This window comes from Ochlerotatus camptorhynchus, unplaced genomic scaffold (genome assembly GCF_037179485.1).
Source record: "Ochlerotatus camptorhynchus isolate MF236.1 unplaced genomic scaffold, CSIRO-AGI_Acam_v1.1 ptg000448l, whole genome shotgun sequence".
NCBI classification, from domain to species: domain Eukaryota; kingdom Metazoa; phylum Arthropoda; class Insecta; order Diptera; family Culicidae; genus Ochlerotatus; species Ochlerotatus camptorhynchus.
The window spans coordinates 292,428-311,194 of record NW_027040934.1 but is presented as its reverse complement, the minus strand read 5'-3'; the positions used below and the strand labels follow the sequence as shown (position 1 = coordinate 311,194).

Genomic DNA, 18,767 nt, shown 5'->3' with positions numbered 1-18,767 from the left:
GGGATCAAAAAGTGCTACCTTCCTGCTCTATCCGGCGTCGAAATCGTTGCTTGCCAAATAAATGTAAAGAACAAAGATCTTTGTATAGCTTCAGTATACGTTCCACCAAGAACCTCCATTAGCCGTAGTCAACTCTGGAATCTAGTTTCGATTCTTCCATCCCCAGTATTAATTCTGGGTGATAAGAACTCCCATGGTACTGGGTGGGGCGATCTATATGACGACAATAGAGCGGCTATTTTTTACGATTTATGTGACGATTTCAATTTGACTATTTTGAACACTGGTGAAGCGACACGTATAGCAAAACCTCCGGCTCGAGAAAGCCGACTCGACCTATCTTTGTGTTCAAGATCGCTATCATTGGATTGTCAGTGGAAGGTTATCAATGATCCCCATGGTAGCGATCATTTGCCAATCATCATTTCAATAAAGTGTGGCCCTCACTCTGCAGAACCATCTCGGGTTCCATTTGATCTTACAAGGAACATCGACTGGCAGAAATATGCAACGGCGGTGACAATCGGTGTCGAATCGATAGATGCGCTTCCACCATCGGAAGAATATCGATTCCTCGCCGATTTGATTTACAAAAGCTCACTGGAAGCACAAAAAAGAAAAGTTCCAAGTGCACCCTTTAAAAGGAGACCAGCCACACCTGGTTGGGACGAAGAATGCACAAAATTGTATGTAGAAAAATTTGATGCTTTCAAAGCTTTCCGTAGACACAAAACCTCCACTTACTTCGAGGAATATTCAAAGCTTGAGACAAAGCTGAAACAATTAATCAAAGCAAAAAAACGCGGTTATTGGCGCAATTTCGTCGAGGGACTCTCACGAGAAACCTCAATGAACACCTTGTGGAGGGTGGCTCGCAACATGCGTAACCGCTCATCTTTCAATGAGAGTGAAGAATACTCCAACCGATGGATATTCGATTTCGCTAAAAAGGTCTGTCCGGACTCAGTTCCAGCACAAAATATTCTTCGAGAAGCGTCTCCTAGCGGCGGCTCTCTGGATAGACCATTCTCAATGCTGGATTTCTCTATGGCTCTTCTTTCATCAAACAATTCCTCACCGGGAAGCGATATGATTAAATTCAATCTTCTGAAAAATCTCCCAGATATCGCTAAAAAACGTTTGCTAGATTTATTCAATTCCTTACTAGAAAACAACATTGTACCGCCTGAATGGAGACAGGTCAAAGTAATAGCCATTAAAAAACCTGGCAAATCAGCGTCTGACCATAACTCATACCGTCCGATTGCTATGCTTTCGTGCATTAGGAAATTGTTGGAGAAAATGATCCTTCGGAGACTCGATCACTGGGTCGAATCAAATAACTTGCTATCAAATACACAGTTTGGGTTCCGCAAGAGCAAAGGAACAAACGATTGTCTAGCGCTGCTTTCCACAGATATTCAACTGGCCTTTGCGCACAAGGAGCAATTGGCTTCAGTATTCTTGGACATTAAGGGGGCTTTTGATTCAGTTTCCATTGAAATTCTGTCAGACAATCTGCACAGATGTGGACTTTCTGGAATTTTAAATAATTTCTTGTACAATTTGTTGTCAGAAAAGCAAATGAACTTTTCTCTTGGAAAACTGACAACTTCCAGAATTAGTTACATGGGCCTGCCCCAAGGCTCATGTCTCAGCCCTCTTCTTTATAACTTTTATGTCAAAGATATCGACAACTGTTTGGCAGAACAATGCACGCTAAGACAACTTGCAGATGACGGTGTGGTTTCCGTAAGAGGTCCACATGCCGTGGACTTGCAAGGACCATTGCAAAATTCCGTAGATAACTTGTCTTCTTGGGCTATGAATCTAGGGATCGAATTCTCGCCGCAGAAAACTGAACTGGTAGTGTTTACTCGAAAGCGGTACCCAGCCCAAATGCAGCTTAATCTTTTGGGCAGAAACATTACCCAATCATTGTCTTTCAAGTACCTTGGGGTCTGGTTTGATTCAAAGTGCACTTGGAATACCCATATTACGTATTTGAAGCAAAAATGTCAACAGAGGATCAACTTTCTCCGTTCAATTTGCGGCACATGGTGGGGTGTGAAAAGTCCGTATGTTGGACCTATAGACTTTTTATTTATTTCACCGAACTACTAATTGAAACACTAAAAGTGAAACCGTGATTTTAAGAGGTAATAAAAAAACGACTTGTTACTTGGAGGTGTCAGATACTAATCATCCTCGAGTTTATTTTGCTTTTCGGTCAGACCTTCGTCTGCGGAATCGACTACACATTTTTCCATGTGTGTGAGTTTCCGTTAAACGGAAACACGCTAACTACAAACAACCCATTCTAGTGTACGTTTAACTCGAATGGTTTATTATACCACTACACGCTAGCTGCAAACACCTCTGCCCTTCCCCCTGGGGAAGCTTAACATATGAACAATTTTCAGTTTATCAATTCATGTTTCAGATCATTCAAATATAGAATTACAATTTTAGTTACAAGGTTCAAAAAGAAAGTATCAGAACTGTGATTCGAGGTCACATACTAAACTATTTCAAATACACAAAATCATTCTCATTTTTGGCTCTTCTTTGCCTTTTCGATCGCCTTGGAAAGAATTCCGGCGATTTGTCGATATCATGGTTAGCGTCATCTACCACGATTTTCCTCTTCCGACTTCGTCTCATCTCTTCCTCCGTAAACCCGTAAAACTCCTCCTGGTCAGTGTCTAATCTTGGCTGGTGTCGGACCAAACGGATATTTGGTTTATCGTGGGAATCACCACCCTTACATACGCGAAGCTGGCCCCTGTGTGCCATGGTTGGCACGTTTCCAATCATAATCTGAAAGGTATTGCGAGAATTTCTTTTAATAAAATTTGCTCTGAGCCATTTAGCTGTGTGATGGGGATTATGGTTCTTATACCATACTTCGTCTCCAGGCGTCAGATTTTCAAAAGGATCCGATAATTTTTTTGGAATATTTCCACGCTCTTTCGTACTGAGATCATCATGCACTGGGACTAAGTTTTTATTAGTAGTTAAATCATCATGCACAGGTTCTTCTCGCAAAAACTTTTTATAATGAGCTTTAGGGTTAAGTAAATCTAATATTGTTTTAGGCTTATAGGAAAAGATCTTTTGAGAAGGATAGTTTCCTTCAACAGTAATACAGTTGTTTCTGTAATTGACAAGGAACAGGTTAATCTGGTCCTCTACGTCTAAATGAGAAAATTCAGGGTCAATCAAAAACTTTTTAAGCACATCTTTTACAGTTCTCACCAACCTTTCTGCCTGCCCATTGCTGGAAGGATTATATGGCGGACTCTTTAGAACATTGATTCCCTGCCGCTTCAAAAAGTCCATAAAGGCATGTGCATTGAATGGAGGACCCCCGTCTGATACCAAAACATCTGGTAATCCGTACCTAGCAAATAAAGCCACCAATTTCTTTAAAACTTTACCACAATCTGTGCCATTCCGCATTAGTTCAATTTCAACCCATTTAGAGTAACTGTCAACTACTAACAAATATGTACGGTGCTCAAAATAAAAAAAATCTATATGAATTCTGCTAAAAGGTCTCGTCGTTGGTATCCATTTAGACTCAGTTTTAAATTTTGAAACTATCATCATACTATTGCATGTTTCGCAAGCTGTCACATAACCCTCAATATCTGAGTTAATGCCGAACCAATACACGCTTTGTCTAGCTAGTCGCTTCATTTTAACTATTCCTGCATGGTTAGCATGCAAAAGCTTTAAAACTCGATTTTTCATTGCTACAGGTATTACTACTCTATTTTGGTATAGTAGACATTCATCTACTAATTCTAAATCCTGTTGATTAGCGTACACATCAATGTATTGCTTGTTTACTTTATCTGGCCAACCATTAGTTATGAAAGAAATAACATTTTGCAAAAATTCATCCTCCTTAGTTTTACCAACAATCAATACGAAACTAACGATTTTAAATTGGCTCACCACTTAAGTAGCCTATTGGTCCCAAGCAAACGATTAACGTACCCTATTCTAGTTGAAATTCTATTACTACACTATGTTTATTTTGATTCGCTATGAAAGTTTGACAGATAACATCAGGGGTGTGTGGATTCATGCAGAACATGCAGGGGTGAGTGAAATAGCTTGGGACTGCTTGGGACCGTTGTTCTGGTACTGAGTGAGCCAAAAATAATAATGATTTTCTTCGGTACCCAGTGGTCTTAGAGTTACCTCTATGGTTTTACTAGCTATCACTGCGAAATCAATAAGGAATTCCCTACTAAAATTAATACTATTGATTAATTCTTTATCGCATTCAACAGGTACCGCTTGATCCAAAGGGAAACGTGAGCAAAAATCAGCGTTTCCTAAGTGTTTTGAGGGTCTATACTGAATCTCGAAATCATAAATCGACAGTTCTAGCACAAATCTCTGCAATCTTGTAGCGTAAATTGAATTTCTTCCATCTTTACCGAAAATTCCGACTAATGGCTTGTGGTCTGTGTAAATAAAAAACTTTTTTCCATACACAAATTTGTGAAACTTTTTCACGGTGCAAACTAAAGCTAGGGCTTCTAAATGAAGAATCGGATATTTTTGTTGGGCTGTATTCAGCGAAAAAGATGTAAAATAGATTGGTTTTTCAATTCCATCAACCAAATGTGCCATTACTCCACCTAATCCATATCCAGAAGCGTCAGAAACTATAACTATTGGTTTATTCGGGTCATAAAACTCTAAAAACCTCGCCTCCACTAGTGCTTTTTTACTTTCTTCAAAGGCTTTATCACAGTTGTAATTCCAATTAAATTTAACGTCTGTTTTCAATAAATTATATAAATAATAAAGCTTTGACGACAAATTAGGAATGAATTTATGATAATAATTGATCAATCCTAGAAAGGACTTTAGTTCCGTCTCATTTCGAGGCACTTTCGCTTTTTCAATTGTAGAAATCTTGAACATGGCATCAAACCTTTATCACTAATAACATGTCCTAGATGGACCAATTCTGAGACAAAAAATCTACATTTGTTCCAATTTACTTTGATGTTAGCTTTCTGAAGTCTTTCAAGCACTATAAATAGCTTTTTCTTGCAATCATTTAAGTCCTTTCCTGCGATCAAAACGTCATCCAAATATACCGTAACATGTTCAATTCCATTTAGAACCTGGTCCATTACCTGCTGAAAAATCGAAGCACTTGATGATGCCCCTTGCGGTAACCGGTTGTATACGTACAGTCCTTTTATAGTATTTATTACCATAAACTGTTTAGATCTTTCTGACAATGACAACTGAGTGTAAGCACCTTCAAGATCCAATGAACAAAAAATCTTACACCCAGCCAAACCAGCAAACACGTCTTGAGCTGTGGGCAACGGATAAGTATTTGAAATGATAAACTTGTTAACCGAAACCTTGCAATCTATTACTAGCCTTATATCATTGTTCTTCTTCATTACCACAATCACAGGAGAAGCCCATTCACTCGTCTTTACTGGTGTTATCACCTTTTCATTTTCCAATTTTGTTAAATATTCAACGACCTTCTCCCGTAAACGGTACGGTACGTCGTAAGCTTTCTTAAAAATAGGGACTTCAGATTTCAAAACCAAATCCGCCTCAAAACCCTGGATTGGAGAAGAAAAATCTTTAACAAAAACACCATTGAACTTATTTTTGATTTCATTAACTATTGTGCGGTCAGTTTCAGAACTAGAAAAAATAGAATTCACAAAAAAGTTTCTCCAATCCGGGAAAAATACATCCAACCATGTTCTTCCCAATAAAGGGGTAAATTTATTGTCGCAATTTAGCACCAAAAGCTTCAAATTTGCCGAAAATCCCCTTAAATTAACCAAAACATCTACTTCTCCTTCTATCACAAGGTTCGTGCCATTTACAACAACCAAATTTTTTTGACTCTTTGTTAAAACTTTTAAAAAATTATCAAAATATTGCTTTCTACTCATAACAGTTACAGACGAACCACAATCCACTTCCATATCAAACAAAACATTATCAATTGCTACTCTCAAAAGACAAGATTCACTTATTTTCCCTACAGACGACACATGCATACATTGAAGAACATGTTTCTCACCATTCGCATCATTCTCACTGTCTGAATCCGTTCGCATTCGGTTGACATATCGCTCAAAAACTCGTCCGGGTTGGATCCAGAAGTATTCGGATTGATCATGTTCACAGCATCCCTATGCATATTTTTTAATTTAAAACACTTCCGTTTAATGTGCCCCTTGACACCACAAAAATCGCACACCATTTGTGAATAGTTAGGGCGATTCAAAAGACGATTTCTTTCCTCTTTGTCTTGACCTCGGTTCCGCTATTGCATATTCTGCCCTTGCCTTTGTTTCCATTGATTTTTGTGATAAGGGGAATAACCTTATCTAGTTTTGACCGGTCCCCGGTTTTGCGGAACCTCTGTATTGGCATTCGCCCTCGCTAACTCCATTGTGGCCGCCAATGTATTTAGCCTGGCCCCAGGAAAACCAGAAGCCTTCAAAGACGCTATTAAGTCCACACTGTTGCTGTGATCCATGTTTTTTGCATTATTTCTGGCAATTTCCCAAGTAGTAATTATTTTTTCCGCAGTCTCTAGCGTTAGCTTCTCTTCATTGAGCAATCTTTGCTGAAGAGATTTGTCCCGGATACCAGCAACAATACGGTCACGAATAGCCAGTTGTTTAAAGTTTTCAAAATTGCAGAATTCTGCTTGAAGTTTCACAGACAACACGAAATCCTCTAACGATTCATCCGGTTGCTGCACCTTAACGTTAAACTTTAAACGTTGCACAAGATCAGATTCGGTTTTATCGAGTCTTGCTTTCAACTTGGCAACCATTTCTAAATAAGGAATCTCGGCTAGATTACCATTGAGGTACAACAATTTTAGTTCCCTGAAAATTACAGGGCCACTCAACGTAATAAAATGATCTCTCTTCTCTTCATCGGGTACTTTATTCATGTTAAAAAAGAAACCCAAACGTTCAACCCAATCTCCAAACGAATTGCCTTTGCGAAAAGGTTCTAATGTAGTGCTAAAAGTGGATTGAGCCATGTTAAATGTGAAAAAGAAATGTTTTCCACTGGTAAATAGCGCAATCACTTCTACAATAAAACAATGTCTGCTTACAAATGGATGCACTAACTGGCCTCTCAATGTTAAAAAAAAAATTACTCACCAAAATGTTGTTCAGCCTTTGCCGACCGGGGATAAGAGTAATGTTTCGCTACTCGCGGTCTTACCCTTTGGCAACCACGCAAGCCGTCAGTTGACGTCGAGATTTGGGTACTACCTGGACCGGAACTGGCCAAGAAAATTAAATAAAGCATTTCTGAAAACATGACGCTGCAAAGTCTCTAGGCCAATCGGGTGAGATCTTTCCATTTTATCTATTTATATTTTATTTTTTGTCACTGATTTATCAAATGCTCTATATTGACGAATAGAGTTGCCAAATCATTCACCCTCCCACTAACACAACTCTTTCCTTCCTGTGACACCTATGAAGGTAGTATGGGTTCCCTGCACCTTCTTAAGTAGATGTTGGATTAACTTTCCCTCCCTTCCCCTGCGATTGTAAGGATGTGGCCAGGTGTATAATGCGATGATTCTATTGTAGATTTTATTTTCGTGTGGGGAAAATCACTAATCCCAAGTGATATTTTCTGCGTCAACACTCGATATTTTCTGCAAAACGTATTAGTTGACCATTATATAGCCACCCACGATTTGTACAATCGCATATGCTATGCTATGCTATGCTATGCTACCTGGACCGGAACTGGCCAAGAAGGATCGACGAGAGGAAATGCGGAAGCTATTGATGCGCCGTGAAAATCACCAGAAGTGCCACTGAATCGACGTACAGCGATGGTGAATCCCGCCGACTATCACTATCTATTAAATAAAAGAAAACACTCTTAATAAAAGAAAATAAAAGGCTATTGCTGCGAAAAATTTCTTTTATATTCCTCAATTTATTATTTGCGCATCGAAAATAAAATGAAGGTCAACACAAAGCGCCTTTCAATTACCGGGTCAAAATGAAGCCGAAATTAAGCCACTGCGATCCGTAAAACGCCAAACCCACCGAAATTGGTTTTCAAAATCTCCCGACGAAAAAAAAAACTTACCACTCCGGATCGAAGTGCTTTTTGTAGATAATTAAGATAATAGAGCAAACTACCGGCAGCCGACAGATGAATCGCAATAAAAGCTCTATCTTGATGGCGTTCGTCGTACTAGGTCGAAAATTATACTCCACCTTCACTTTAACACTTCTCAACACTTGCCACTGAACCTATTTTCCGTCGTCGCCAACTGAAAAGTCCGTATGTTGGACCTATAGACTTTTTATTTATTTCACCGAACTACTAATTGAAACACTAAAAGTGAAACCGTGATTTTAAGAGGTAATAAAAAAACGACTTGTTACTTGGAGGTGTCAGATACTAATCATCCTCGAGTTTATTTTGCTTTTCGATCAGACCTTCGTCTGCGGAATCGACTACACATTTTTTCATGTGTGTGAGTTTCCGTTAAACGGAAACACGCTAACTACAAACAACCCATTCTAGTGTACGTTTAACTCGAATGGTTTATTATACCACTACACGCTAGCTGCAAACACCTCAGGGTGCTCATCCGGGAGACCTCATAACGCTTTATAAAACAACAATTCTCTCTGTTCTAGAGTACGGCTCTTTCTGCTTTCTCTCGGCAAGAAAATGTCACCTAATAAAATTGGAACGAATTCAATATCGTTGTCTGCGTATTGCTCTAGGCTGTATGCACTCAACGCATAACATGAGTCTCGAGGTTCTGGCAGGAGTAACACCCCTCCAGAACCGTTTCTGGGAGCTCTCTCTCAGAATACTAATCAAATGCGGAGTGACAAACACACTTATAATTGCTAATTTTGAAGAAATTCTTGAGCTGAACACACAATCTCGATTTATGAGAATCTACCACCACTACATATCATCAGATATGTGTCTTCCTTGTTATACTCCAGACCGTGTTCACTTCACCAATCGCAGTTTCTCAATTGAATATGATCTGACCATGAAACAAGCAACTCATGGGATTCCCGATCAACTTCGACCTATTATTATTCCGCGTATTTTTACTGAAAAGTGCCAACAAGTCAATTGCATGAAAAGATATTTTACAGACGGGTCCCGTCTCAATGGATCCACTGGCTTCGGTGTCTTCAATGAAAACTCTAGCGCCTTCCGCAAACTTCAGGAACCTTGTTCCGTTTTTGTTGCTGAGCTGGCAGCAATCAACTTCGCATTGGGGATGATTTCCAACATGCCCGCAGACCATTACTTCATCTTTACGGATAGTCTCAGTTCGATTGAGGCTATTCGGTCGATGAAACAAGGTAGGCACTCATCTTATTTCCTTTCAAAGGTAAGGGAGCAGATGTGTGTGCTGGTCGAAAGATCATATATGATTACCTTTGTATGGGTCCCCTCACATTGCTCAATCCCAGGCAATGAGAAGGCGGACTCTCTCGCAAAGGTGGGCGCGCAGGAAGGCGAATTGTATGACAGGCAAATTTCACACGATGAATTTTACCATTTAGTGCGTCAGAGTACCTTTTCGAGTTGGCAAACCGATTGGGACACTGGAAATCTTGGACGGTGGTTACATTCAATTATTCCTAATGTTTCTTCGAGAGCGTGGTTTAAAGGCTTCCCAGACAACCAGAAGTCGTATAACAATGTACAGACAGTATCGTAAATTGCTACAATTTAAGTCAAAATCGCATATTAGAATGGCATACCTCGCATTATGTTTAAGTTAAATCGTATAGAATGCAAATTTCCGACTTATATGCGATGACTCATTTTTCCGTCGTACTGTATCACAAATTTAATCGGATTACATCGTAAGACTTTTCAAAATGGATTTGTTATTACAGATCAAATTGCATATGATGTTAAATCAACTCGTTTAAAATTAAACGAAAATATGCACGTATATGGCCTCCACTTTTGTACGTATAAGCCATTTCTTTGCATTCTATACGACTTGTTTGTTTGTATATATGTTTGTATATCACGAAAACAACTTTAAATATACGTGCATTCTGGTTGTCTGGGTTGGGCTTAAGTCGTGACTTCATTCGCGTGATGAGTAGACTTATGTCCAACCACTACTCGCTAGATGCTCATCTCAATAGAATAAACCTCGTGGACAGCAACATCTGTCGGTGTGGAAACGGTTACGATGACATCGAACACGCAGTTTGGCAATGTACGGATAATGACGCCGCCAGAGAGCGACTTTTGAATACCCTCGAGGCCCAAGGAAGACAACCCTATGTTCCTATCAGAGACGTGTTGGCAACCCGTGATCTCTGCTATATGCATTCCGTTTATGTCTTTCTTCAAATGTCTAGTATAAGAATTTAATTCCTTTTGTATTTTGTCTCTCTTTATTAGTTTTTGTTTGTCTTGTCCCCCCGTCTCGATGAGTCTCATCGTCGCCCACTGGTCACCCACCATAGCCGGTCAAACTCCGGACGAAGCTAGAACAGCACTACCGTTCATACTGGCGACAACGCTCTGATGAGACAACGAAACCCTACCCCAAGCTCCTCCCCTGATCCTATCCTTCGAAAATGTACCCTTCTAACCTCGAGTAAGCCACGAGTAATCGGCCCAACTCCTACTAGACATAGAATTAAGTGAATTTTGTTACACACAGTGAACAATGAATTATCGGCTCCGTAAAGCTAACGCGATTGAGCCTTCCAAATAATCGAACTAGATAAAAAAAACGAAGATATTCAAAATTCTGCTTTGGCAACTAATTTAAGCTAACAATCGTCAATCCAAAGTATGGCAATTAATTATATGACTTGAGTAATAGCTATACTGAAGATCCGAGAGATGTCGCCCCTTCAGTATGGAGAATATCAGAAAATCCACGATTTGTGACTAAACATGCTTTCAATGAAGGAAACACATAAACGAGTATAGTAATGTACTCGTGCAATTTTCGTGCATCTAAAACTGCCCATAAAGCCGATAATGAATAAAAACTGAAAATTTTCATGCATTTTCAAATGGTTTCCTACCATTCCCATACATTTGAAAGTGACTGGCCTTCTGGATGTGGATGATGTCAAAAACAACAAAACATGATGAATTGGGTTTTTTAAGGGTATTGAGGTAAATGCATATGCGTAATATGCATTAAAAATGGAACCGAAATTCTAAAGTTCATCAATTTTAGAACACTGGAACTATTTTAAATAAGCGCGATTACATTAGCAAAATTCACAATATTAACGCCCCTCGGTGGGACTTTGTATGGGAGCGAGCTGGTCAATTTATTAGTTTAGTATCAAACAGTGAAGCTCTTAAAGCCGGCGCCGGTGGTGTAGTAGTAAGCGTAACTGCTTTCTCACCCCAATAAGTCTGGGTTCAAGCCCAGTCGAGGTCGGTGGGATTTTTCTGAGGCATACAATCTCTGGTAACGTCTGTCTTCCTTCGGAAGGGAAGTAAAGCCGTTGGTCCCGGCCCATGTGTGTTGAATGGGTGCGATATCCTACGCAGGTGTGGAAGCTGCCTTCGTGCGCATTCGATTGCCATTAATGGATGGCAATTGATGTCCGTCGGTGATTGGCACTAGATTGCGAAACAGAGATCGACGTTAAATAAAGGAAAGAAGAAGCAATAAAGCTCTTATTTTGCTTCAAATCTTGATTTAAAAATCGAGATGAAAGTCTATGAATTGTGCTCATCAAACAAAGTTCTTTCATATAATGTATAAAATCCGATATTGTTTACAAAATTAAAAAAAAAACTCAATTGTCAGTGACGAACCTGTGAAGATTTTTTTATTAGCTAAATTCGAAACGAAATTAAATGACTTGGCAAAACAATTACATAGAGCTGATAAAGTGAACAAGCATCTACGTCCTGAACTGCTTAGATAACAATAATGTGGCTCAATGCACTTTTTGTTACCAGGTGAATCTATGTCATTGACGGAAACATTAATGAGACTTTGACAAAGTTTTTTTTTAGGATTATGTATATGTGAAAAACAATTTGGTCAATATCGCGCGAAAGTATGTCAACGGCAATGAAGAATCTCAGCCTTGTTAAGTACACATACAAATTAAAAAAAAAATGTTTGCAGATTAGTTGCTCTTCACTCTTCTATACTTATATAATATGCCCTGAAATTAATGCTTTACTTATTTATTTATTTATTTATTGTTGTTTTACATCAACAGACTGGATGAAGCCATAATGATGTTAACCTTATCAACTATAGTAAGACAAAAAATACATTCAAGCATGGTCATAACACAAAGAACATTAAAAAACATATATGTTATAGCCAGTTACTCCTGCCAGCGAAAAACGGAAGAAAACTTTCACGGGAGAGATGTACACGCTAACTTGAAAGTACTCATTAATGAGTAAAAAAAGACCCATTTTGAAGAAAAGTGGCTTAACTCATTAATGATTAAACAATTTTACCCATTAATGAGTATCTGTTACCCATTAATGATTAACAATTACTCATTAATGGGTAACAGATACTCATTAATGGGTAAAAAATTTACTCATTTAATGAGTTAAGCCACTTTTCTTCAAAATGGGTCATTTTCAACCATTAATGGGTACTTTCAAGTTAGCGTGTAAGTTGAAGACATATGCAACTCTATTGATTACTCTCTGCAGTCCGCAAATCGCATCGTATGCTCCATAATTTGTGCGACGTAGACTAAGGCTATAGTCTTAGCATACGGTTATTACGAAGCGGTCGGGGTTGAACATTCAGATCAATCTGCCTCAGGATAGCCTCGCAACTTGTCCTTCCCTGCAGGATATCGGTCACAGTTAAGGCTAGTCCGGAAAAGTTCTAGGCCGATAAGTTGACAACGGCTTTCGTAACTGGGTAATCTACACGGATCATCCCAAGTAGCGCAAAACGAAGAAAGCGACGTTGAACAGATTCGAATCTCTCGGCACCGTTGTTGTAGTTTGGGTTCCAAAACACTGATCAATACTGAAGCGTCGATCGAATAAGCGAACAAACAAGATTCTTTAGACAGCAGATGTTGGTGAAGTTTTTAGCTATCCTAAAACTGAACCCTAAAGTTCTTGACTCCTTATCGACAACATATGCAATGTGTTACTTGAATGATAGCTGCGAATCCAAGATCACACCCAAGTCTTTCACTTGATTCACGCGTTCGATTGTCGAGCCAAGCAGGTCATAACTAAATATTATCGGTTGTTGTTTTCGTGAGAACGTAATAGCGGAGCATTTGGCTGGGTCCACTACCATTCTGTTTAAACTGCGCCAACTAGCGGATACATTCAGCTTACGTTGAGAAAGTGACAGTCAGCATTCGAGCGGATACGTAAGAAGATTTTGAGGTTATCTACATATGGTAACCGAGGAACTTCGATGACCAAATGCACGTCGGTCCCAGGTTATTTCCCTGCGGTATACTTGATGTGGTAATGAAACTAGCTGATCTGCAATCTCCTATGGCTTTAGGTGGCGACCGGTAAGATACGATCGAAACCAACAAAGAAGATTACCGCATACAGCGAGCCTGCCGAGTGCCGAGCTTAGCAATCGCAATAGCATAGTTCAACTTGTCGAATGCTGCGGATAGGTCTGAATAAATAACGTCCGTTTGAATCCGATCCGACATGCTTTCGGTAATATACGATGTGAGACACAACGTCTTACTTACTAGTGGTCTAAGAGTCTAATTTACCAACCCTTAAGCTTTGATCCAGATTGTGCCGTGACAAAATTATGAATGATGTAAGGGGGCGGGGGAGGGGGGCGGTTTGTGGCTTGTTGGCTTACCTCAGAAATATCTTAAGCAACGATGTTGAAAATAAATGAACCCGATCCCAGTAAACCAGAAGTCGTATAACAATGCACAGATAGCATCGTAAAATATTACAGGTTATGTAAAAATCGTATGGAGAGTTATAACATGTTATAACGGTTGTCAAATAATTGCAACACATCGTATATAATGCAACATTTTGACTCCTGCGCTTCGGTCAGAGAGCGTATAGGGCGTCGTTGTGCCAATTTGGTCGTGGCACATTTCGAGTATGAGAGAGTAATTGCAGTTAGATCAAAAGTGCCTGAGAAAAATGCAAATACTTTCGCAGATTAACCGAAGTTGCAATAGTGAAGGTATGATCACAGACAAGCAGACATAACATTCTTAAAACCTTCATCGAAATCGTTTTTAACGGTCAATTTAAATGTTTATTAGTTGGTAGTACCGCAACCTGTGGTGCACATAATCAATTCCCTAGCGTTTGACGTTTACACACTACAACCATCTGTTGAGTGTATTGCCCATCAAAGTATATACGACAGATGGCAGTAGGGTTTACAATGATAAATGTTCAATGTGTTGTGTCTGCTTGTCTGTCATATAACATGGAGGTAACGTTAGGATAAAATCAAAACATTGAGAAATATAACGCATCACTTTCAGAAATATTCACTTCGCAACCGATGAACCATTCTGACGGCCATATGAGTACCCAAGTAACCACATAGTCGCAATATAGCTTGTATATTCTTACTTTGCTTGACTATGATTAGTTGGGGAATCTGATGAAACTGTCACTTCTTGAAACTGATCCCTTTCGTATTTCTTTCATTCTTTTTTTCGCACACGGAGCGCTTGGTGGAACAGCGACTTTGGACGTGAGCCTCGTCCCAGATCACCATGGCAATTCAATTCAATTTAATGAAGTCCACCAAAAAAGGCGGAATCATTTAAGAACCAACCAGCACGATCTACGAAAGGAAATTGCCGGTGAAGCACGGAATGAAATACGAAGCGTTAGAGAAAAAGTCCAAGGGATTTTCAAAAGAAGTAATCAACGACGGCGGAAGAGCAGAATATGGTGAGAGCTTTCCAATTATTAAAAAAATATATATCATAAATAAACTAAATACATGCCAGGTTTGAAAAAATATATTTTCAAACCTGGAAGCGTGTATGTAATACCAATATCCATTTGATAACGGTGATGCATACATGCGGGGCTTATTGTAAGTGAAAGTAACCTCGGAATGGGCGTGACTCTCCAGACATTCTGAAATGGGATGCTGGATCTGCAATAGAGCTATCACCTTCTAGCTCCCGGACTAAATCTGTCTACAATGACCATAAATGCGACATTGTAGAGAGAATTCTTCCATAATAACACTGCCGGCCAGTGGGGGTTAGATTGAATACACACACATATATAATGCAACATTTTGACCTTTATACGATGTACTAATTTTTCATCGTATAAGAGTGGCAATTTAAATGCCTCAGAAAATCCCGCCGGCGCGGGATTAAACCCAGGCCTTTTGGGGTGAGAGTCAATCACGCTTACCACTACATCACCGGCACCGCTACATAATGATTGAATAATCTTTAAAATGTTGGGGCTGTTCATAAGCTACGTAGACTGTTTTTTGGGATTTGAGACAATTGTCCTCCCATTTTTTTTAAATTTAAAATAAATTGTACACGGCTGTCCGAAGACTGATTTAAGGGGGTTGTGCTGAAGTGAAGTGAGGTACTGAAGATCCGAGAGATGTCGCCCCTTCAGTATGGAGAATATCAGAAAATCTATGATTTGTGACTAAACATGCTTTCAATGAAGGAAACAAATAAACGAGTATAGTAATGTACTCGTGCAATTTTTGTGCATCTAAAACTGCCCATAAAGACGATAATGAATAAAAACTGAAAATTTTCATGCATTTCCAAATGGTTTCCTACCATTCCCATACATTCGAAAGTGACTGGCCCTCTGGATGAGGATAATGTCAAAAACAACAAAACATGATTAATTGTCACCGCGGGTGAGGTGACGATTGTCACACAAGTAACAGTGTGTCACCTCACCGCACACGCTACGCAGAATATGCCTGAGTGTGCAGTGTTCAGTCGAATAACCAGTTTGGGTTTGACCGCATTTCAGCATAACTCACTGCACTTCAGCACAACCCCCTTAAATCAGTATTCGGACAGCCGTGTACAAAAATTATAACAGATTTTTCGGTGAAACATTAAAAAATTACCAATATTCGGTAAAGTTTTACCAAAGTAACGATTTGATAGTTTAAATGACGAACTATTTGAGAAAAATAACTGTTTAAAATATAAAAAAAAAACCGAACAAACTGTAAATCATAAATCAGATTATCGAGCTTCTGTACGTACAAACTGTCAAATCGATAAGAAACTTTGGTTATAAGTGAACAGTTGCTTTGATGAACTTAAAGTGCTGATGAATGGAACGAAGTCCAGTATTATAAACAGCAAAATACTTCTGCTGCTACAACAATTACTATTTTGTAGACCGAAAATATTTTTACCATCCAAAATACAATATCTCCGTTCTATTTGTCAGAGGACTATTCTTGAAGGGCTCAAACGATTGTAGTTGATTTAAAAAAGATTGAGTTCTCTTTTTACGGAAGTTCGGTAATAACTGCCGAATTGTTCTGCAGAAAATCACCGAATTGTTCGGTAATTTTGACAGATAATATGAACTGATTACCGAACGTTCATCTGTTGAAAGTTCGTTAAAAAATTACCGAATATGGTAATAATTTAATAAGTGTGCAGGTATTCGTAATGTAACTCGTGAGCAAAGCATTTGCTGTAAGAATGTTGAATGTAAGCTATTTGTATTCGTTGACCTAAAAATGTTCTTTCAACATAATTTTACTATGACGTAAACTAGCATCAATTAAAAAAAAATCGAATTAAGTGTTCGGAAAAGGCCATAGACCAAGAACATATCCCGTTACTCTATAGTCTCGCATCCAGTCACCCTATAGCCTTCACTCCCGTCAAATACAGGTGGGAATGTATATATATCCCTTTAGGGGCTGTTAATTAACTACGAAGACAGTTTAGGAGGGGTCAAGCATGGAAAATCATTTGAATTAATTTCATACATTCATTTACATTCATTTGCCTCTAACTTTTTTCATCAACAGCATTCCGCAAAATGATGTATAGAGCTTTTGTAGGTTTTGTTATAGCTACAATTTTTGCTCATTACTCAAATCTGTATCTCTTATGCATCACGAACTAGAGCGGGCAGAACTTGTTACTATTTTTCAGTGAATGTAAAATACATTCACTGAAAAACAGTAGTGGCTTCTGTTCGCTCTGGTTCGTCATGCATAAGAGAAACGGATTCGACTTGTCAACAATAACAAAACCTACAAAAGCTCTATACATCATTTTGCGGAATTCTGTTGAAGAGAAAAGTTAGAGGCAAATGAATGTAAATGAATGCACGAAATGAATGCAAATGATTTTCCATGCCTGTTAGGGGTTGGTAATTATCTGGCAAACTGTCTACGTAGTTAATGAACAGCCCCATAAATGTGCCACTTGATTCCGATAGTAAAAACTCACAAATATTTAACAATTATAACGATTTAAAAAGTGAGTTAGAATTCCCACTTTTGAAATGGGTGGAATGCGGAATTAGGCGCAAAGAAATATCGAAAAACATTTTTTAGCCAGATAATGTTACAGATATTGGTAGTTTTATATTGTCCCTGGGCTTTGGCAAACCTTTGAGGTAAATTAATTAGGCTACCAGGTCCCAGGGCTGATCTGGATCTTTACCACATTGGAAAGATGCACACTAGTGTTGCCAGATCAGTGTTGATGCTTACCAAAAGTGCATTTGAACCCGCATATAAAAGCATATTAACTGATTAATCATCACCGTACATTGTTTATTGCTCTGTACTAATAATAAGTGATTAAGCACAGCATTTGATATTTTAGTAGAAATGATTCAGCACAATACAACAAGAGAAAGAAGTACTGAAGGTAAACAAGGAGTACATGGTAACGTCGAAAACTGTAAGTATACTACGATCTATTCTAGTACTCTTGTATAAAACCTATTGTTCGTCGTCACCGGGACGCATAGTCATGTGAAGATTGCCAGATCCGTGACCACTCATGATAAAGCACACAAGGCTCTCAACATTAAATACATTGCACGGGCTGGGTCGCACAGAGGGTTGATTAGATATAAATTGCTTTGAAACACCCGCATGAACGATTACCATAAGGAGTGCCTAACAACCTATTCGGGTTATCATCCCAACAACATGTGATACGGTGGCACGATTTGTGGTATCGTTCATGTATGGTGTTCCCCCCACTTTTTATTAGGGTCGCTGACGCTCATTGCACGCTCTTTCGTTCTCCGGCTGATTGAATGGATGACGGAGTTTGACGTCACACTCCATCAGATGTTTAGGCGGCGGGAGGGCGAGAGAGATGGCTGTTCAGTACACGGAGATAATTTTAGAAATGTATTTCTAATAGGTAAATCACAGTTTAAAACTCACTAATAATCTCTTTCAATCTCTTTTAATTTCTTTTTCATTGACGGTGTGATGTAATCGATGCGCTATGTGACGAGAGCGCAAACCAAACGAGGTCATTTTTCAACGATACGATAATAACTTGTGCGCTTTTCACACAAAACCTACCCAACCCTTTCCTTTCTACAATCCCTGAGCAGCTGGTTTACCATAAGTTTACCTCGTAGAACTTTTTTAACCCCCATGGGTAAAGATGCTGTGTTGCTCACTGCTCTCCCCTTTCCTGGTGTATTATGGATGGTGTGAATATTCACATCGGTGACATGGCCCCTGATCCCCTTGTACATCATAAAATGAAAATGAA

The 18,767-nt window shown here is 39.0% G+C and overlaps 1 long non-coding RNA gene across 1 annotated transcript; it reads right to left on the bottom strand.

Annotated features, from left to right (window-relative positions):
* Positions 1-7,200: 7,200 nt before the first annotated feature.
* On the bottom strand, positions 7,201-8,260 carry LOC135711968 (uncharacterized). The gene is made up of 3 exons (XR_010518517.1): positions 8,149-8,260; positions 7,786-7,912; positions 7,201-7,307 (listed from the first exon to the last, which is right to left on the bottom strand). It is a non-coding gene; the product is annotated as an uncharacterized LOC135711968 (long non-coding RNA).
* Between the last annotated feature and the right edge of the window lie 10,507 nt (positions 8,261-18,767).